A 20297-nucleotide genomic window follows, 5' to 3' on the forward strand; every position below is an offset into this window, starting at 1 on the left:
AAGTGGGTGTTATGAGGGAAGGGCCACAGGCAGTCCGTGGCACACCCACAAATGCGCATGACAAAGCGTATTCATGGATGTGATCGCGCAACCTCTCGCCTGTGAAATGCCCACGCAAATCCCTCGATCTCTCCACCCCCAATGGCAGGCATAGAGAACTTGCTCATAGAAATTGCAGCGCGGAGGTGGGTTTGCATGCCGGATTTAGGGTTTCGTGTACACTGTACAATGTGGTGCTGGAACGGTTTACGGGGGTTTGCACACAGATTTTCTGAATTTTACCCTAGTTACGATGAATAGTATGAACGTTGTTTGGGTGCCGGTATAAGTTACGGGGTACACTGCACAGGGTTCACGGGATGCAGGCCTGCTTGTGAGGGACCACACACACTGTTTGGAGGGTGCTTGTGTTCTTGCCCGGGGGCAAAGGTAGCTGTTCTGTCGGTTTTTGCTTTGCATCGGGGCGTGTCAGGGGAATTCCAGCCGCGAGTTGTGTATGCAGTTACGTTGGGCAGGACATTCCATGAACACACACTGTCATTCTCTGGGCGCGCAGCCTTTGCAGGATAAATCACATTTTGTCATGAATTGGGCCCTTCATTTTCAGTGCAATATACATTACAAAACTGTTGGGAAATAGATGCAAATAGTTGGTGTCCGAAGTGTATTGGACACCCCGGTCGTCTGCACCCCTTATTGCTGAACGCATCAGCCAAAATGGAATACGTTTTTTTTTGCAAGCTAGCAAAGTAAATCACATCAATTCATAGCATTTTCAAATATTCCTTTTGAACAAAATATAATAATGATACAAGTAGGATGTAAATTCTGTGTTCCAATCTTCCTTTATAATCAAATTTAATCAGCACAACGCGTTTGGGGAAAATTTCGCTTCATCAGGTGCCATTCAATGATATATAACATGACAGACAGATTGTCAGTACAGTTGAATCATGAAATAAAAGTGTATAAAAAAAAATCAATCATTAACATTGTTTGATAACACAAAAGCCATCCCTCAGTGACACTATCTCCAATGAATAAACAGTAGATTTATTCGTGAAGTCAGGAGGAAGTATGAAAGGGCGTTATTTCGGGTTGCTGGAACACTGGACTACTGAACTACTGACGGGCTTTGTTGCACTTATACAAGTGGATTGGGTGTATTTTTCCTGTGGAATGTCCGCCCTGTGGTGCCCAGACTCGCCTACCTCACTTCCTATAACTTTCACGTGCACAGGCACTGCGCGATCGTTTTCGTGAAGTCAGGGGGAAGTCTGAGGTAAGCTGCTTTGCTGCGTGGAATTCTGGTTCTCTTTGTGCGTCCAAATTGAATTTATGCTGACTATGGCACTGGTGGTGAAGAAATGCCTAAGGAATGAGATATTACAGTGACTCAAGTTGACCTTATCCTGCTTTCGTTTGTTTCAGAGGGCGTTATTTTGTGTTGCTGGAATACTGAACTACTGACGTGCTTCATAGAGCTTTTACAAGTGGATTGGGCACATTTTTCCTGTGGCATCTCCACCCTGTCGTGCCCAGCCTCGCCTACCTCACTTCAAATAACTTTCACGTGCATGCGCATTGTGCGTGCGCATTCGTGAAGTCATGAAGTCAGGAGGAAGTCTGAGGTAGACTGCTTTGCTGCATCGCTGCGACGTGAGCATTGAGTAGCGAGCAGACAGTTTGGAGAAACCTGCTGGCATTGCAATCTATTATTGTTCCACTTGAGGTGATTGGTACTTTAAGTACAATTGTGTTTCCTTTTGAATTGTTTTCATACTCAGTATGTCATCACGTACAGTTGTCACAAGGGCGTCCGCAGTCCCAAAGAGCGTTACAACAAAAATGTCACCCATAACCTTGTTGGCAAAAAAATCTAAAACATCTAATGCCATATATGTAGATATTTGCGAATTCTGTACCTTACACAATGCAATTAAGTCAGATCAATCAGAAATTTATTGCTTTAGTACTCACACTGTTGCAGAACTCGAGGTCACGTGCTCCACACAGATAAATGAAAATAGATTTTTGCTTGATCGGGAATCTATTACTGATTCAGTTATTCTGGCAAGCATAAATACTACTATTACACCTATCTTGGTTGAGCCTGCCATTGAGCTGGTTCAAGAGAATGTTGAAACTATTGTGGTTGCTGAAAGTTTCATGCAAGATGTCTTTTGACAAACGAACTATATATTAATGATATTCCCGACCAAACATCAACACAGGTGAACCGGCTAGCAGAGTCTCAGTATTTGCTGCAAGATAACACAACTATTGTTAGAAAACCTTCATCTTTTATATCCCTGTGTGGCAGCAGTATGATGCATCAGTCAACTGCACTTTCGCATACGCCAGACATATTTGAAACATCTAAATGTAATTCACTATTGGCATCCTTCATCCAACCTACTCCTCGTAGAAGTAAAGCAGATGCCAAATTATCAATATCTATATCTAATCAAAATAAAGACACAACAGCTCAACCATCATTAATAGAGATCACGTTAATGGCTATGCACTCGACGATTCAGTCTTTGTTTAAAATATTTGATACTATGGATGGTAAAATTACAAAACAAGCCGTGCAAATAGAACAACTATTGGTATGGATGAAGGATATGCAAAAAAGAACTGCCAATATACAGAATGGCAGAACTCCTTTAGAAAGAGATATTGTCACTTCTGAGTTTCATCAGAAAGCAGCAACTCCTTCTTTAAAGGAGACGCTGAGTATGAACCCCGGGGTTCTTCCTATCATTTTGCATATTATTTCAGAGGAGGCAGTGTGCTCTGTAGTTCATTGCAGTGCTTCAGAGGAACCTGTGCAAATTAGTAACCTCCAAGAGAATAAGACCAACAAAAAAGATAAATCAAAACAAGCAGTAAAACCTCATTCGTATTTTACTAATGCAAGAAAAAACAATGAAAATGAAGGTAAACAAGACCGAATTGAAATAATGCAAAAAAAGAAAAAAGAAAAAAAAAATGAAAAAGCAGTTAAAGTAGGAACGTCTTCGCAGGTTAAACAATCTCAGGGTAATTCATGGAAATTCGCACAAAAGTGGCGCAGGCGGCTGGCGCACAGTGTTCCCGTGCGATAGACTGCGCCAGCCGCGTGCAATAAAATCCATTTCAGCGCACAGCATATTCCTGGATTTTAGCCTCCAAAACCAGCAGAGTACAGCAGCGACCCTGCAGCAGCGGCAGTTACGCCCCCAAGAACGCCCTTGCGCAAGGAAAAGCCATCAAAATCCCCAATCCAGCGCAAAGGTCTGCGACAACCCAAAACCAGTTTACCGGACTGCCAAACAGCAAACGCCAAGCGGGGAACGTGTATTACGGGTTTTGCGGTAACTTCCACACGCGAAAGGGCCTGTGCGAGCGGGGTACGTGTATAACTGGGGTTCGCGGGAAGTTTCACACGCGATTGGCCTGGGTACGTGTATTTCAGGGGTGCGCGGGAAGTTTCACACGCGAATGGGCTGGGTACGTGTATTTCAGGGGTACGCGGGAAGTATTACATGCGATCGGGCCTGGGGGAGTGGTGTACGTGTATTCCAGGGGTGCGCGGGAAGTTTTACACACGATCGGGCTGGGTACGTGTATTTCAGGGGTGCTCAGGAAGTATTACACGCGATCGGGCCTGGGGGAGTGGTGGACGTGTATTCCAGGGGTGCGCGGGAAGTTTTACACACGATCGGGCTGGGTACGTGTATTTCAGGGGTGCGCGGGAAGTTTTACACGCGATCAGGCCTGGGGGAGCGGTGTACGTGTATTCCAGGGGTGCGCGGGAAGTTTTACACGCGATTGTGCTGGGTACGTGTATTTCAGGGGTGCGCGGGAAGTTACACACGCGAAAGGGCCTGGGCGAGTGGGGTACGTGTATTCCTGGGGTTCGCGTGAAGTTTCACACACAATACGCCATGGGCGAGTGGGGTACGTGTATTTCAGGGGTGCGCGTGAAGTTTCACACGCGAATGGGCTGGGTACGTGTATTTCAGGGGTGCGCAGGAAGTTTTACACGTGAATGGGCAGGGTACGTGTATTTCAGGGGTGCACGTGAAGTCCCACATGCGAAAGGGCTGGGTACGTTTATATCACGGGTGTGCAGGAAGTTACACATGTAAAAGGGCATGGGCGAGTGGGGTACGTGTATTTCAGGGGTGCGCGGGAACTTACACATGCGAAAGGGCCTGGGCGAGTGGGGTACGTGTATTCCTGGGGTTCGCGTGAAGTTTCACACGCGATAGGCCATGGGCGATTGGGGTACATGTATTTCAGGGGTGCGCAGGAATTTTCACATGCGATTGGCCTGGGTACGTGTATTACGGGGGTGCGTGGGAAGTTTCACACGCGAATGGGCTGGGTACGTGTATTACGGAGATGCGCGGGAATTTTCACACGCGATTGGCCTGGGTACGTGTATTACGGGTGTGCGCGGGAAGTTTCACACGCGATTGGCCTGGGTACGTGTATTTTAGGGGTGCGCGTGAAGTTTCACACGCGAATGGGCTGGGTACGTGTATTTCAGGGGTGCGCGGGAAGTTTTACACGTGAATTGGCAGTGTGGGTCCTCCCAGGTGTCCCCTCTACCCCCTCCATGGCCCCTGCAGGCAGCCCACACCACAGGGGACTACCCTGCACCCCTGGTCATGTCCGGCAGGCGGCCCATCCACCATGGGCATGCCCCCCAGCCAAGCCACATGTCACATTGCAATATGATCACCAACTCATGTCTCCCAGCACCCCCACCCCCCAGCAGTCAGGGGCACCTGCCAGCAGGCCCCCACTCATGTCCCCCTGCACCCCCACCCCCCAGCAGTCAGGGGCACCTGCCAGCAGGCCCCCAGACATGTCCCCCCTGCACCCACACCCCCCAGCAGTCAAGGGCACCTGCCAGCAGGCCCCCACTCATGTCCCCCTGCACCTCCACCCCCCAACAGTCAGGGGCACCTGCCAGCAGGCCCCCACACATGTCCCCCTGCACCCCCACAGCAGTCAGGGGCACCTGCCAGCAGGCCCCCACACATATCCCCCTGCACCCCCGCCCCCCAGCAGTCAGGGGCACCTGCCAGCAGGCCCCCACTCATGTCCCCCTGTACCCTCACCGCCCGGCAGTCAGGGGCACCTGCCAGCAGGCCCCCACACATGTCCCCCTGCACCCCCACCCCCTGGCAGTCAGGGGCACCTGCCAGCAGGCCCCCACTCATGTCCCCCTGGACCCCCACCACCAGCAGTCAGGGGCACCTGCCAGCAGGCCCCCACACATGTCCCCCTGCACCCCCACCCCCCAGCAGTCAGGGGCACCTGCCAGCAGGCCCCCACTCATGTCCCCCCCAACATGACATGAAGATGCACAATCATGGGCTTCATGTCCACCAAAATACCACAGAACACCACCCCAGCCTTGACACGCAATGATCTTCCCAATCCACCCCACACTGACTTGGCCATCTCAAGACAGAAGTCAACTATGTACATCAACACATGTCCGTCACACACACACACCGGTTGCCATTGATACTGTAAACCCACATTTTGACATGCATGAACCCAATGAGCAAATCACACACATGGAAGTAAAATATAAAAATGTTTTATGACCAACATCAATGCAATGAAATGAAATCATAGAAAAAGTCAAACATGAAATGAAAAGCAAGTAAAAAAAAATAAGAAAATGAAAAGTATAAGCAATCCAAAGAAATCCTAATGATCCATTGTCCAAACTTTCCGTCCACCAAATCAAATCCAAAGGAAACGTAAAAAGTAAAATCCATTGCTCCATGGTGAAATCCAAATCATAAGTCCACATGAATCCAATGTCCAACTATTTACAAGCAATGTTCAAGGGTCCATGAGGCCGACGAAAGAGAAACCTACCTAAGAAACTACCTACGAAAATAACTATATACAAAAAGGTGGGGCATTGTCCAAGCGCCCCAAATGAAATGAAAACCAAAAGGAAAGCTAACACTAACTATATACAATGGCAGCGGGCTAGTCCGACGGCTCACTTCCTGATTTCCCGGGCCAGGGCATCATCGAACTCCTTCTCGATGTCCCGGAGGCGGTCCACTTCCATGGCCCCGAGGGTTCGCAGGGACGATGACATCCGGACCCCCAAGTCCCTGCGAATGGCCTTGAGGCACTCGGCCCGCCTCAGGGCCCTCCACATGGAGTTCTCTGCCCTGACCATCGTGAGCCGTGCCTCTTCCGCCCACTGCCGCTCCGCATCTATGGCATGGCCCAACCGCCATGAGAAGACACTTCCCTTCCTGGGTCCTCCTGCCCTCCGGCCGATGCCTGCCCCTCCGATGCCGAAGGCCCTGAGCCATCATGGCTCCCACCTTGTTGCTGCTGCTGCTGTGCCTGTGCCTGTGCCCTGCCTCCTGCTGCCTGCACATCCTCCTCCGGCTGGGGTGCAGTTGTCGAGGTGGCCACCCGTGCTGGACGTCTGACTCCCGACTGTGGCAGCGATGTGTCCTCCACCAGCCTGGCCGCACGGTCAGAGGCAGCTCCACAGGGCACCCAGCTGATACATGGGTGGGAAGATGGCACGGAGGACGACTGGCGCATAGGTGGTTCAGGTGAGGAGGGGGTCGTAGCAAGTTCAAGTAAACGGAGGATTCCGGCCTGGGTGACCTGTCCCAGTAGGCTGACGCGGTCAACGAGCCATACGAGATGACCTGAAGTCTCCGCATGAAAAGACTGCAGGTCACCTCGCATGGCCCGTTGACGCGTCGCCATCACACTCAGGACAGGCTCAACCCGGTCCCAGATAGCCACGTCTGCAGGGAGAGGAAGGCCAGTTGTTGTGCGGCTATCCCCTCCCTGAAAACGGGACTGGACGTAGGCATCCCTGCTGGTGCGAGATGATGCAGTCACAGGATCGGGGACAGGATTACACACAGGCACCTCCGCAGTGGCCTGTGCTGCCTCCTGTCCCTGCCCCTGCTTTGGACCACTAGCACCAGTGGAATCCCCACCTCCAGACCCCGTCTCTGTCCCTTGCACGGCCTCCTCCTCCCCCAACGCCCCCACCAACCTGGATGACTCCGTACCATCTTCCGCCGTCGGACCCTGTGGGGTCTCAGCTGCCCCTTCTGCTGCCAAGGAGTCCAACTCCGACCTCCGCCTCTTGGACCTTCCCCCGGCAGCTGCGGCCTGGGACGCGGCACCGGACTCCTCACTCCCCGACAAGATGACAATCTGGGAGGGGAGCCAGGCCTTGCGTCTCCGGCTGGTGGTGTGATCCCTGCCGCTGTGCTCCATAGCACCCTCTCCGCCCTCTTCATCAGTTGACGCTGCAGACAGGGAGAGATAGGAGACAGGCATCAGGACACTGTACAATGGACTGATACACACATGACAGTTGCACATGAGTGGCAGTGTCAGACTTCAGACATGGCATCACAATCCCCAACACACATGGCATGTCAACTCACACACATGAGCAATTCCACAGCCATATGGAAACAGGCAGCAACATCCATACACATACAACAGCATGAGCAGCCAAAGGTGAGCCAGACATCACATGAAACACAGGAAGTGCAGTAGACATGCACTCACGCCACCACACCTGCATGCATGTGTACACCTCCACTAACTGTCGCAGTGATGAGATTTGCACCCATGTCACATCGGGCAATCAGTCTTCTACATATCAGTGTCTCAAGCATCCATGTTGCATCACTGTTGCACCCTTGTCAGATACACACACAGGCATATGTACATGGTGCAGATACATGCAGCTGGAACCGACAACCATGTGCCACACCACAACCATGACAACTTACATACACAGTCATTCAAACATGTGTGCTCAAACATCTGCATTTGCCATGCAAGCTTACACACACATGCACCATCCATGTGTCTCACACAAGAGAGGACTCGCATGTGTTAGGCCCACGGCCCTGTACGTACACATCCATACATGGCCCTCCAAAAACACATGTGCAACCTGCACACTACAGGCACACCACCACACGCACAGCTTACAATCAGCATGCATGTACACTTACCGCTCGACTCCAGACGGGTCTGCCTCTCAAGGACCTGGCCATGGAGCGCTGGGGATACGTGTACCAGGACCCTCATCTGATGTTCCGACAGGTGGCCCCGGCGCCCCTTACCATCCGCTGGCTTCACGAGGCGCCGGGCCTTGTTGAGGGTCCTGGCCCTGTAGTCATCCCAGCGCTTCTTGACATGTTCATAGTCGCGGACTGCCACCCCCTCCGTGTTGATGGCAGTCACAATGTCCGTCCAGATCCTGGTCCGTCCTTCCTTGTCGGCGCGCATACTTCCGAAGAGGGCATCATACTGCCCCAGGACTTGCTCCACCAGGACACCAACTTCGGTGGCACTGAAGCTGGTGGCCCTCTGCCTCTTTGGCTGGGGGTTGCCAGTGCTGCCAGATGGTGTTGTGCCCGACATGACAACCCCAGAGGCAGGAGTGGGTGGGCAACTGGGTCCTGGGGCTGGGCTGTGGAGCGATGGAATCCCAGTCGGGAGTCTTCAATTCCAGCATGGGTGGTCACAGCAACTGCACCCTTGGCTGATGTGCAGGCAGCAAATAGCAGGGCATGTGGGCAGCAGGCAGTCGGCAGCAGCAGATGGCAGGTGGGAGCGTGCTCGGGGCTCTGGTGGGCAGTAATTCGACCTTCTGGGCAGGAGCTTGGTCTTCCGTGTGCATACGCGTGGCCAGCTTGATACGGAGTGATTTGGCACGTGAAAATTCTGCACGTTAGCATGTGATTCGAGGAAAGGCCCTTAGCGCGTAAGCGCGTCAGCACGCATACGCGATTTCATTGGACCAAAGGCCCTTAGCGCTTAAGCGTGTCTGTGACGTATCACGCATGGGCGTTGCCCTGGCAGGGCTTGAAGATCCCACGTGGATTTCCATTGCTCTGTACGTGCTTTTCGTGGGGTGTGGTGTGTGTGTTTTCCAGGCGTTGGGGTTCACACGCTATTACTTCACAGCGGGTGGGTGTTGGCTACGCGTTCGTCTACACGCAAGGCAGACGGTGAGTGGTACCCTGCTCCCCCTGGCCCGATCGCGTGTAAAACCACCCGCGAGCCCCTGGAATACACGTACCCGCTCCCCCAGTCCTGATCCCGTGTAAAACTTCTCGCGCACCCCTGAAATACACGTACTCAGGACAATCGCGTGTGAAACTTCTCACGCACCCCTGACATACACGTACCCAGGCCAATCGCGTGTGAAACTTCTCGCGCACCCCTGAAATACACGTACCCAGGCCAATCGCGTGTGTAACTGCTCGCTCACCCCTGAAATACACGTACCCAGGACAATCGCGTGTGAAACTTCTCGCGCACCCCTGAAATACACGTACCCAGGCCAATCGCGTGTGAAACTTCTTGCGCACCCCTGAAATACACGTAGCCAGGCCAATCGCGTGTAAAACTTCTCGCGCACCCCTGAAATACACGTGCCCAGGCCAATCGCATGTGAAACTTCTCGCGCACCCCTGAAATACACGTACCCCGCTCCCCCAGGCACGATCGCGTGTTAAACTTCCCGCGAGCCCCTCAAATACACATAGCCCGCGCCGCCAGGCCTGATCGTGTGTTAAACTTCCCGCCAGCCCCTGAAATACACGTACCCCGCTCCCCCAGGCCCGATCGCGTGTTAAACTTCCCGCGAGCCCCTGAAATACACGTACCCCGCTCCCCCAGGCCCGATCGCATGTTAAAAATCCCGCGAGCCCCTGAAATAAACGTACCCCGCTCCCCCAGGCCCGATCGCGTGTTAAACTTCCCATGACCCACTGAAATACACGTACCCCGCTCCCCCACGCCCGATCGCGTGTAAAACTTCCTGCGCACCCACGGAATACACGCACATGATATTATTCACACAGCGGGTGTCCGTGTTTGTCGCGTACCCCTTTGCACGTCATTTGTCCTAGAGGCCCACAGTATGGGACATTCATCAGAGCTGTGTATACATGCTTTTTGTTAGCGCACATTTTAGCGCACATTTTTTTCATGCGCAAGGACGCTACCTTGTGCTTTTGTGTGGCGGGCGTGTATGGGCCTGTGCGCGTCTTTGCCCGTGGGCTGGTTTGCCCTATTCGATTCCATGAATACGTGTTGTAGGCGAGCGTGTGGGCGTTCCATGCACTTGCCTCCTGTACTTCCCCCGTGATGCCCACATTTTCACAAGTTGTTCCCCATTCCGCATGTCACGCCCCGTGTTCCGCCTACATTTGTTATGTGCGCCGCGCTATGTGCGCTTTCGCTGTGGCCTTAGCGAACGCCGTTAGATGACCTGTGCGCTGGCATGCGCCGCACACTTTTTCAGCGCACATCCCTGATTTTACTCGCGCACGGACTTCCATGAATAGATGTGCGATGGTTTCTCTGCGATATTCACACTTGCACTGCGATTTTCGCTCTTTCACTGCGAATCGCACGTTTTCGCACACTTGGGCCGAAATTTTCGGCGCACATTAATTCCATGAATCGGCCTATCTGTGTGTAAAACACAGATTCCCAAAGCTGGAAATAAGATTGCAAGTGCAGCTGTTTTAGCAAAATATAAAACGGTGACGATTGTTAATCAAAGGAAAACTAGCTCTGGTTTTAAAACTCTGGCACCTCATCATCCACTAAATGATTTAGTTAATCTTATTGAAGATGAACAATCTCAAAATAAGCTAATGCTCCAGACACAAGAAAAATTGGAACAAGAATGTAATGTAAATCAAGGGGTGCACAATGAAAAGGTGATTGTACAAACAAAAGATACATGGTTTCCACAACTGAGAGTGGGGATATGTAAATCAAATGAAAAATATTTACAAACAAAAATTCATCACATAGCACCTACACAGTTTCTGGGGAACACACCAGTGGAAATAAGTGAAAAGGTGCCTATTCATGTCCATTGTCAAGGTAATAAATCCTCTATTACTTGCTCTAAGCCTACAGGGCTTAGTCAGAAATAACTAAGTGTGAAACCTATAACTGACAAGGATGTTTATAAAGTTAGCTTTGCAAATATAAACTGTAGAAATCACTGTCATCGTCTGATAATGAAGTGTTGCCCTGCCCCATTTACCTCTTATGATTTATGTTTTTCTAGCATCTTAATTATATTCTCTGAAGTTAAAAAAATGAGAAGATATATCTTCATCCGACATAGAGCAGGTAGTGTTTATAAATGGCCAGGACTTGTCAAAAGTGAGGCTGTGGATACACTTAAGTGTGAAAAGGAATACCATCTGGTTAGCTAAAATTGAGTTATTCCAGATGGGATTCATAATAGCACAACATCTCACAATTTTGAATACACCTGCTAATAGCTGAAACCAGATAACTGAGAGAGAATGTGTCCAATTCCGGAAGTGTGATAAGGAATCTCGTTTTGGAAATTGTGTTCAGACAAAAGCAGACAAATACTCATTTGATCAAAGGAGCACGACTCCAAATTATTAACTAGAGACAACCAATTCAAGCACATTGATAAGTGTTGCATGTTGAAATACTCAAGGGTTTGCCCATTTGATCAGTGAAAGCATTGATTTGATTAGATCTTTTGATATAGTGATATTTCAAGAAACTTGGTTACTTGAACAACCAGCTTGATATAATCACGAAATCAATCTAATCCCAGCTTGCAAAAAGAATAAAGGCTGTCCTACATTAGGGCTCATGATAGCCATCAAAAATGGCCTACGACTAGAATTACATGCTTGGACTGCACCGAATAATCATATACAATTAGTTAAAATTGTTGGATTTGGTGGTGTAATTTCTGTATGTAACATATATAGAAATGCTTTGGCCATGATTGATAATACATTTTTTAGTGATATTGAAGAACTATTAAACATTGTTTATACATCCCCTGAAATCCCAAACATTATTATAGCAGGAGATATCAATTTACAATGTTTGAATGATTCTAGAAATAAAAGCTGTGCAGCACTGATTAGGTGGACAACTCTTATGGAAATGCATTATCTGCATATGTTTAATGGAGCAATCAATGGTGATGTGCCAGCTGCGTCAACATGGTCACAAGGGTCAAGTAAGTCATTATAGATTATGTATATGCGGATTCAAACACTTTTACTCAAATTGAAAAGTTTGAGATACTCTCACAGAGTCACAGTGATCACAATCTGCTATCATTCCAATGGCTATTACAAGGAATACAAGCAGATAACAAACACATGCAATATCATGGGCAGTTACAAGTTTATAATGCCAGAACGCGATTTAAATGGAACAGATAAACACTATATCGATTGAATGAGAACTTATGAATGCCTACACCAAGGTGATAAAAAGTTGATGATGTGGGGCGATAACTATGTGAATGCCCTACAGATATTCAAAATCAACACTAAGACAAAAGTGGGTTATAACTATAAAAATAGACACTGATTTGATATAGCCACCCAAGATCGAAAGAGAGAGTTGAGGCAACAGAGATCATTGGTACTGCAAAAACATACCCATTTAAGAGCGGAATTTTTAAAGACACTGAAATGCCAATATAATAACTGGATGTGATCTAGGAGATTAGAACTATATAAAGCCGATGGTGAAGCAATGCTTAGGGCAACTAGTGAAAAGAATGTAGCTCAAATTTGGGGCTATCTCAATTTAGCAACGCATAACATCCAGCTCCCTGTCCAGATAAATGGAGTGTTTAACGAAAGGTTGAGTCAACATTATGCTAACCTATACGCACGACCACTGGAAGCTGGCAAACACAGTTGTAGAACTCGTACAACCTGCTTTCGCCTTGCGATTGTTGATGAAGACATAGTGAATTACTTAATTAAATCAAGTAATTCTCGGGCTCCTGGCCATAATGGTCTTAATAATTGAATGTTTAAAGGTAGTCCACAAGCATGGGCAAGGATATTGTATAATATCTTTATATCTGTATTAGTCTCTGGAAATATACCTCAATCATAGCGGTAGTCAATAATTGTACCTATATTCAAGAGGGTGATCGGTCCTGTCCAGCCAACTATCGACCAATCGCCCTTCTTGACGCTCCAGGACAAGAATCATCTTGCATGAATTTAATCATTGGTCTATACAATGCCATCAAGGCAATTGTTTCCAAACTGAGTTTGTTCAAGGATTAGGTACCTCTGTTAACTTGTATACCATTGCTGATATTCAGCATAATCATGTCAATTCTAACTTACCTCTCTATATGGACTTCGTAGGCTTTCAGTCTGCTTTTGATTCTGTTTCACGAGAAATACTATTCTGCAAATTGAGGAAAGCATATTGTCCATCTAATCTGTGTTAACTGATTGAAATGCTACACACGGATACTCAGATCAGAATACAAATCTCCTTACAAGGAGACTTGACTGTTTAATTTTTTTATCTCATGTATGTCAAGAGACTTTGAAAATGTAATTCATGATGCTCCTCAAATGAATGGGCATCGAAATCCTTCCCTCTTCTACGCAGATGACCTTGTTTTAATGTCTAAAACGCCACAAGGCCTACAACGGTTGCTGAAGGCACTTTCAATTTATGTTGAGCAAAACGCCTTGACAATTAATCTGAGTAAAGCAAAAGTGAGGACATGTAAAAGGAATAGACGAAACAAATTCACAAAAAGATGGTCTTTACAGAATGTCATTTTAGAAAATGGATATCAAAATAGATATCTTGGTGTGGTGATTAGCAAAAATGAAGCCAATAAGGAATATTTTGTGAATTTAGATATGAAACTGAAAACAGCAATATCCCAATTGGTCATTGTACTAAATATGGGAAGTTTACTCTTGAACCCATCATTACGTTTTTCAAGCAGAAAGCTAGCCCTATTTTGTTGTATTGTGCCAAAAACAAGCCCAGGTTTAGCGAAGAGATGATGATGACGTTTGAAGGACGGTACTGGAGGCACATTTTAGGTCTTCCAAATTGTATCCCAATAGTGTGAGTATGATGTGAATGTGGATTCATTTCATTATTCACGAGATATAGGTGGCTACTAATCTCACTTTTTAGAAAATGTTGAATTGCTCCGGATTCGAAGATGTTGTTGAGTATCTTATCTAAATATATATTTACAACAACACATACATTTGTGAGCAGATGGAGAGACACAATCATATGTTCCTTGTGTGGGATAGAAGTAACAACTCAAATTCTGATAGAAAATCCTGGCAGAGTCAAAATGAAATTATTTGAAATGGATTGGATCTCCACTCGAGAGAAATGTTTAAAATATAAAGATTATAGAAATAATCCATTTGAATTGAAAAAACATAGCACGGTAGAATTATATTTCCAAAAGCCACCTTCATCTCGACATAGAAGCACATTTATGAGATTTCGGTTCAATGTATGGCCTAGTAAAGACATTCAAAACCGCCGGAAGAAGATTTGGGACTGTGAGAATGTATGCTGCTTCTGCAGTGTTGTAACATCCAAAGAAACATTGTGACATATGCCTACGTGAATATCGGCAAAGCTTTGCGAAAGAAGAATTGCGGGAAAATCAGTTCTTGGGACAAAAACTAACAATACGAATTGCTGTCTTAAACTTTTTATATGTATTGAAATTGGACTAGATATATTGATCTTAACTGTGAATTATTTAGAAGATACTCTTAGAATGTTTTAAGAATTGTGTGTGATTGTGTGATTGTGTGTTGTGATAATGTAATAATGTGATATTTTGTCATTCTTTAATTCTTTTATGTATTCATGATTCTTATGAAAATGTTTTTTGTAAAGTTGATCATTCAGCTAAAGCAAAATAATAAAAACATTTAAAAAATAATAAACAGTAGGTAACTAGTCAAGATGTTGAGTATGATGTTTTACTTCACTATGCAGATAGTAGTTTTGACCAATGTTGTTGAATAAATATGCTTTAAATATCACAATTTGCTTACATTTTAACAACCCCCTCTTGGGTACTATTTAAACAGTCTGTCACTAAAGGAATGAATTGCCATTTGCAACTGTGTCCACTTTATCAATGGTGCCCAAGACAGTTTTATGCTCCAGTCTGACCCTGTGAGCCGCTCCTGCCCATTTCCTCCATTTACAAAAATAAAGTTTTTTATTTTTTTTTATTTCAGGCTGAGGTCTCACACTGCCCAGGAATGAGGGCGTGCCCCACGGTTTGAAGACCTCTGCCCTAGAGACTGGTCAGGTTACCTTAATCCCTAACCGCACAAGAACATACCCTTTTTGAGAACATTGTGGCTTTTCATTGCCTTTTAGCTCTATTTCACTATCCAGAGAGCTGCATCTTTTTATCTTTGCATATTCTGCGTTCTTTCCAATGGGGTGAATTTTGTGTAGCATTTTTCTGTTTCGTTATAATTGCATATGGGGTGTTTAATTAAAGTATATACTTTTTTTATAGAACCTTGATTGGACATCGGAATGCTACCACACCCCACTTGAAAGTGTAGCTTCTCTTAGTCTACAATACCACATAAGGCGAAGGAGGTATATTTCTTTACTGTGCCTGTTTCATCTTGATGATTGGAATCACTCTTGTTTTGTAGCGGTGTGAGAGCTAAATCAGTGTCTTTGTGACAACACACCCTTGTACTCCTGCAGGGCAGAAGTAATTTGTTTACAATCAGTCTGATTATTAATCTGTTATCTTAATTGTTAGCCTAGTTCAATACATGTGTTTACAATTGGTGGAAAACTAACATCTACAATAACAGAACATTTTAGTAAGACTAAAAAGGGCACAGAACCAGCACAAACTGGCCAACACTTTAAGATTAAGCCAATCTCAGTATTTACCATCTAATGTCATTGGAATGCATGTTTGCAATGCTCAGACAAAGGTGCCACTAAGACTTCTGAACCCACATATTGTAGGTCCTTGATCCTAGATGTCTTAAAGATGGCACTAGTCACTTCTTTTTTTGTCTATTGTTCTCATTTTGCTAAGTACACATCTATATTTGTCATGCATGAGTTTTGGAGACAAGCTTCACCTCCTACCAAAGACAAAGTGGGGTAGGAAGCGCCCGTGATGTCAATACTTTGGTACAGAAGGCTTATTTCTGCTGGTCGAGCATCAGTAATAATATCAAAGCAATTGATGCATATATATGCACCAAACAACATTTGTATAGAATCTGGATATAATGTGAAATGCAAATGTTGCTTCCCAGTTAATACAGCAGTCTAGTGCATCAGTTTGAATTGTTTTTGCTCTAAATATTCCCTCCTGTCCTCTAAACCATCCATCAGGTAGTTCTGACGTGAGCCTCGTTCATGGGAATTGAGACTATTGTAATCGGTTACAAACCACCCTCCCATGCAGGCTCATCTTAGACCCAAAGAAACGCTTGCTTAACATTTCTCAAGCATGCATCCAGAAGCTGTAATATTTAAATAATTGTCTCCAAGCATTAAAACAAATATCTGTGCCAGAGGCAGGTATTTATTCCCTAAGCATTGGGTAAACTGCTTAGAAACTGTTCACTGATTATCTAGCTAATTCACATTTTTCACGCCGTATACATGCCTACATAGGGTGTATTAAATGTTTAGATAGGGTATTTTCGAATGTAATTCCTGACATTCAGTTGTGGTATCCTTTGTTTGCTTATAGTTTCATTATAACATACAGTACAAATGTTTACATTCAATGATTAGAAATGTATATTATAAAACAATCAGTGAGTTTTTAGATTGAATGTTTCATCTTCAGAATGACTGAGTGGAACACCGCCACCTTTTAGGAGAAGTTACACAATGTGTTCACAGCTCTTTTTGAGAAACCTGAAGCACAGACCCACCTTAATCCAGGAGGCATACTGTTACAGACCTGTTGAACAAACAGGAGTACAGGGGTGTTTCTAGGACTGGAAAAGACCCAGGGATAAGCTAAGCTAATGTCGGACCTGTCGGGATTCGGGACTAGCTAGCCTTTTGATTGTAGCTCCTGAGATTCTATCCGGGGCTACAACCAAAAGACCAGGGGCTATAGACCCCTTAGCCCCCCCCCCCCTAGCAACGCCTCTGCAGGAGTACCTTTCTTATAGCTACACAGAAGACTCCCTAGGTAATACCATGAACAAATTGTGTTAGTGTATATAGAAATACACTCAATCTTATCCCAGACGTGGTATGAGTGGCACTGCGCTTAGCTCTAGCAATGCAACGCTCATTGACAGGATGAAACATTCAATCTAAGACCAAAAACTCACGGATTGTTCTATAATCTAAATTCCTAGTCATAGAATGTAACCATTTTTACTGTATGTTATAAAGAAACTGTAAGCAAACAAAAGATACCACAAACTGAATGTCAGGAATTAACCTGGCTAGAGCCAGATATTGTGTAACTAGGCTAGAGAAAGTCATTGTTTGGCAGAATAAGAGACACATGCACCAAGAGGTTATTGTTGGCTGTTTCTTGCTGCATTGTATGCAATGGCTGATTATGATTGCATAACTGCACATCTGATAATTATGATGTAACCTTCTCATAGCAAGTTATTTCATTAAATAAGCAGTTTTTTTGAATGACTGGTCACAGGCATTGAGTGCACAAGTGTGAGGGGTCACCCTTTCATTATCTTTTTGAATGTCCTCTTTAATACATTGGGCCTCATTACGAGTCCGGCGGTAACCAGGCGGTTTTACCGCCTCGGTTGCTGCTGGACTCGTATTACCATTCCGCCTCTGTGACTCCCGGAAATACCAGGGCATTACGACCCTGGTGTCCCGGGAATTCCAGAGGCGGAATTCGGTAAATCCCCATTCCCATTGAGTCCCATAGGACTCAGTGGGAATTGGGAAGTGGAAACACCAGCACCATCACGTGATGGTGCTGGTGTTTCCACATCCGCCTACAGGTGGGCGGTGTTAAACCCGCCAGGTCAGACCGGGCGGGAACCTCACCTCCCACCTGCAGGACTCGATATAGGGCTGTCCGGAATTAACAGTGGCGGCGGGTTAATTCCGGACCGCCCGACCTGTAATGAGGCCCACTGTTTAGTAGACTACAATTTAATTGGCTGACATAGTGTGGCAAGGATCATTTTGTGTGAAGGGCTCTGCAAAATCTTGTTATCAAAATTTCTTTCATAGAATTGTGGTTTGGGATTAGCTAAATTGAAAGCCAGTGGCTGGGGCAATCCCTCTTTGCGAACAGTTCACAGCTCAGTCCATCTGCTCGCTGGCAGGCACTGTGTAGTATGTGATTTGTCAGTGTATGTGTTGTTTGGTAATTCAATCTTGGGTCGATAGTGTAGGGAGTACAACCTTATCCTCCTCCAATGGTCCGTCCAGTTGTTACCTTATGTCTGGAATACGTGTGGATTTTCACCTTTTCTTGTTGGTCATTTCTGTCTACCCGCTATGCAAAGTATGATAGTGCACCCACTGATACTAGAGTTGCAGTAATAGCTGTTTATGCGTAGCGATATAGAGCAGATTATTAGTTCATTAGAATGTATGGACCAAAGTAGTTTATTTGAAAAGTACTGATGTACTTTGTAGCAATATATTCTCCATTCCCATTATTCATCCTCAAAGCGTGTTTAATGATTTCCATTAAAAAACATTAGTTAATTCACTTACAGTTCTCCTCTCAATGAAGATCTTTTCTTGACCTTTTGAAACCCTTTTCTCTCTTTTCCTCTCTTCTCCACAAACCAGGGGTGTGTGGAAAACCATTCCTGAGGCCAAACATGCCTTTAGCTAGCAGTGGAGTAAGATTTCACTGTGAATTTTAGAGTTCAAATACGGCCCCCAGACAAAAAGGAAATTGCATTTGGCTACATTGGGCCTAAAAATGCAGAGCATTGAAAACACACAGAGATGACTTCCAAACTGAAACGGCAGCATTTCATTCTCAACTGCAACATCAAAATGCTGTTTCCAGAGAAATCAAATTAAATGGGCTCTGCATGCGATTGGCAAAGCCCAAACCTAAAGGATTACTTTTGAATATAAGTGACTGAGGCCCCAAAGTCCATTGCCAGAGTCATGTGAATATATACCAGGATGTAAGAGATGAAAATTGACGATATGGTACAGGGGAACATTGCATATGAGTTGAGGTTAAATATCTATGCAGGCCCATGTCTAAAGAAAGAAATTGGGATATTTAAAATACTAATTTCTGTTCATTATAGCTGACTTTAACAATGAGATTTAAAGCCACCTTGCCCCAATAGATGCCAGGCCTCTGGTCTGCCCTCTATATGAAAGACAAATCCTTTGAATGTTCAGGGCAAGAGATTAGTCTGTATTCATTTTTGACAAAGGAGTAAACCGCTGAGTCAACAGATAGTCAGCCCTTAATGGGTTGAACTCCAAATAATTGTTGAGAAAAATATCCACAATTGTGGTCTGCACAGAGATGCTGATCACAGGCCTGGTCCTGAAGGATTTCCCATGAGTATGGAGGTGGGGTAATCTTCTCTGCGTTTAAAGATAATCAAACAGATCCTCCACTAGCCCAGCCTTTGACTGTGCAAAATTTTGATGGACTTTATTGCAGGCTTGGGTCAACAAGGCCCAAGGCCAGATCTGCATACTGGCCATGGGAAGCGTGATGCGCTGTTTGATTGTAATGGTCTTATGCATGTAATTATGTTGCATAGATTTACATTAATCATCATATTTTGTCAATTTCCAGAGATCTGTATGTCGCAGGAAGATGACCCAAATATCATTGAAGAACTTGTGGATAGCTTGATCTGCTGAGACTACTCCACTAAGAATTCAGCCTTGGGAACTAAAGTTATAATCTGAAATGTGATGGAAGCTTTCCAGAAAATATCATGAAGTGGACATTTTGGAATAAAGTAGCTTATGGGAGTAAATAACTGTGTCTAACTTTGTTGTATACTGACTTTTATCATATTTGTGGAATTCATGAAAAAGACAAAACATGTTTCATTAGGTCCAGCATGGAGGACTGTTTGAGGCAAATATATATTGTTATTCTAAACTGTAAATTAAAAATATTTGCCACGTTAGAGTTTTTAGGTGCAAAATTGAAATGTGTAAAAATGTAAATTCAAGCAGCTAGTCTCATCCATCTGAAAATATGGGCTTGGCAACTGAACGGGCCAATCAAAGAAAAGAGGTCCAGCCTTGGATAAGGGGTTGGAATATAGTTGTCCAATCCCTATCAAGAGCAAATAAGCTGGCATTTCATAATTTAGAAATGTTTGTGGGAGTGGTGAAATATTGATAAGGTGACACATAATAGAAATCGGGGACACTGTCTGCAATTACCTTGTTTGGAACCGCTGAAATGATTGCTGGTGGAG

At 45.5% G+C, this 20297-nt stretch overlaps 1 long non-coding RNA gene across 1 annotated transcript; it reads left to right on the forward strand.

The window, feature by feature from the left end:
- The first annotated feature begins 1576 nt into the window (after window positions 1-1576).
- On the forward strand, window positions 1577-19847 carry LOC138453250 (uncharacterized). The gene is made up of 3 exons (XR_011260383.1): window positions 1577-1631; window positions 15404-15489; window positions 19658-19847. It is a non-coding gene; the product is annotated as an uncharacterized lncRNA (long non-coding RNA).
- The last annotated feature ends 450 nt before the right edge of the window (window positions 19848-20297 follow it).

This window comes from Ambystoma mexicanum, chromosome 4p (assembly GCF_040938575.1).
Source record: "Ambystoma mexicanum isolate Mex_15411 chromosome 4p, UKY_AmexF1_1, whole genome shotgun sequence".
Taxonomy (NCBI): domain Eukaryota; kingdom Metazoa; phylum Chordata; class Amphibia; order Caudata; family Ambystomatidae; genus Ambystoma; species Ambystoma mexicanum.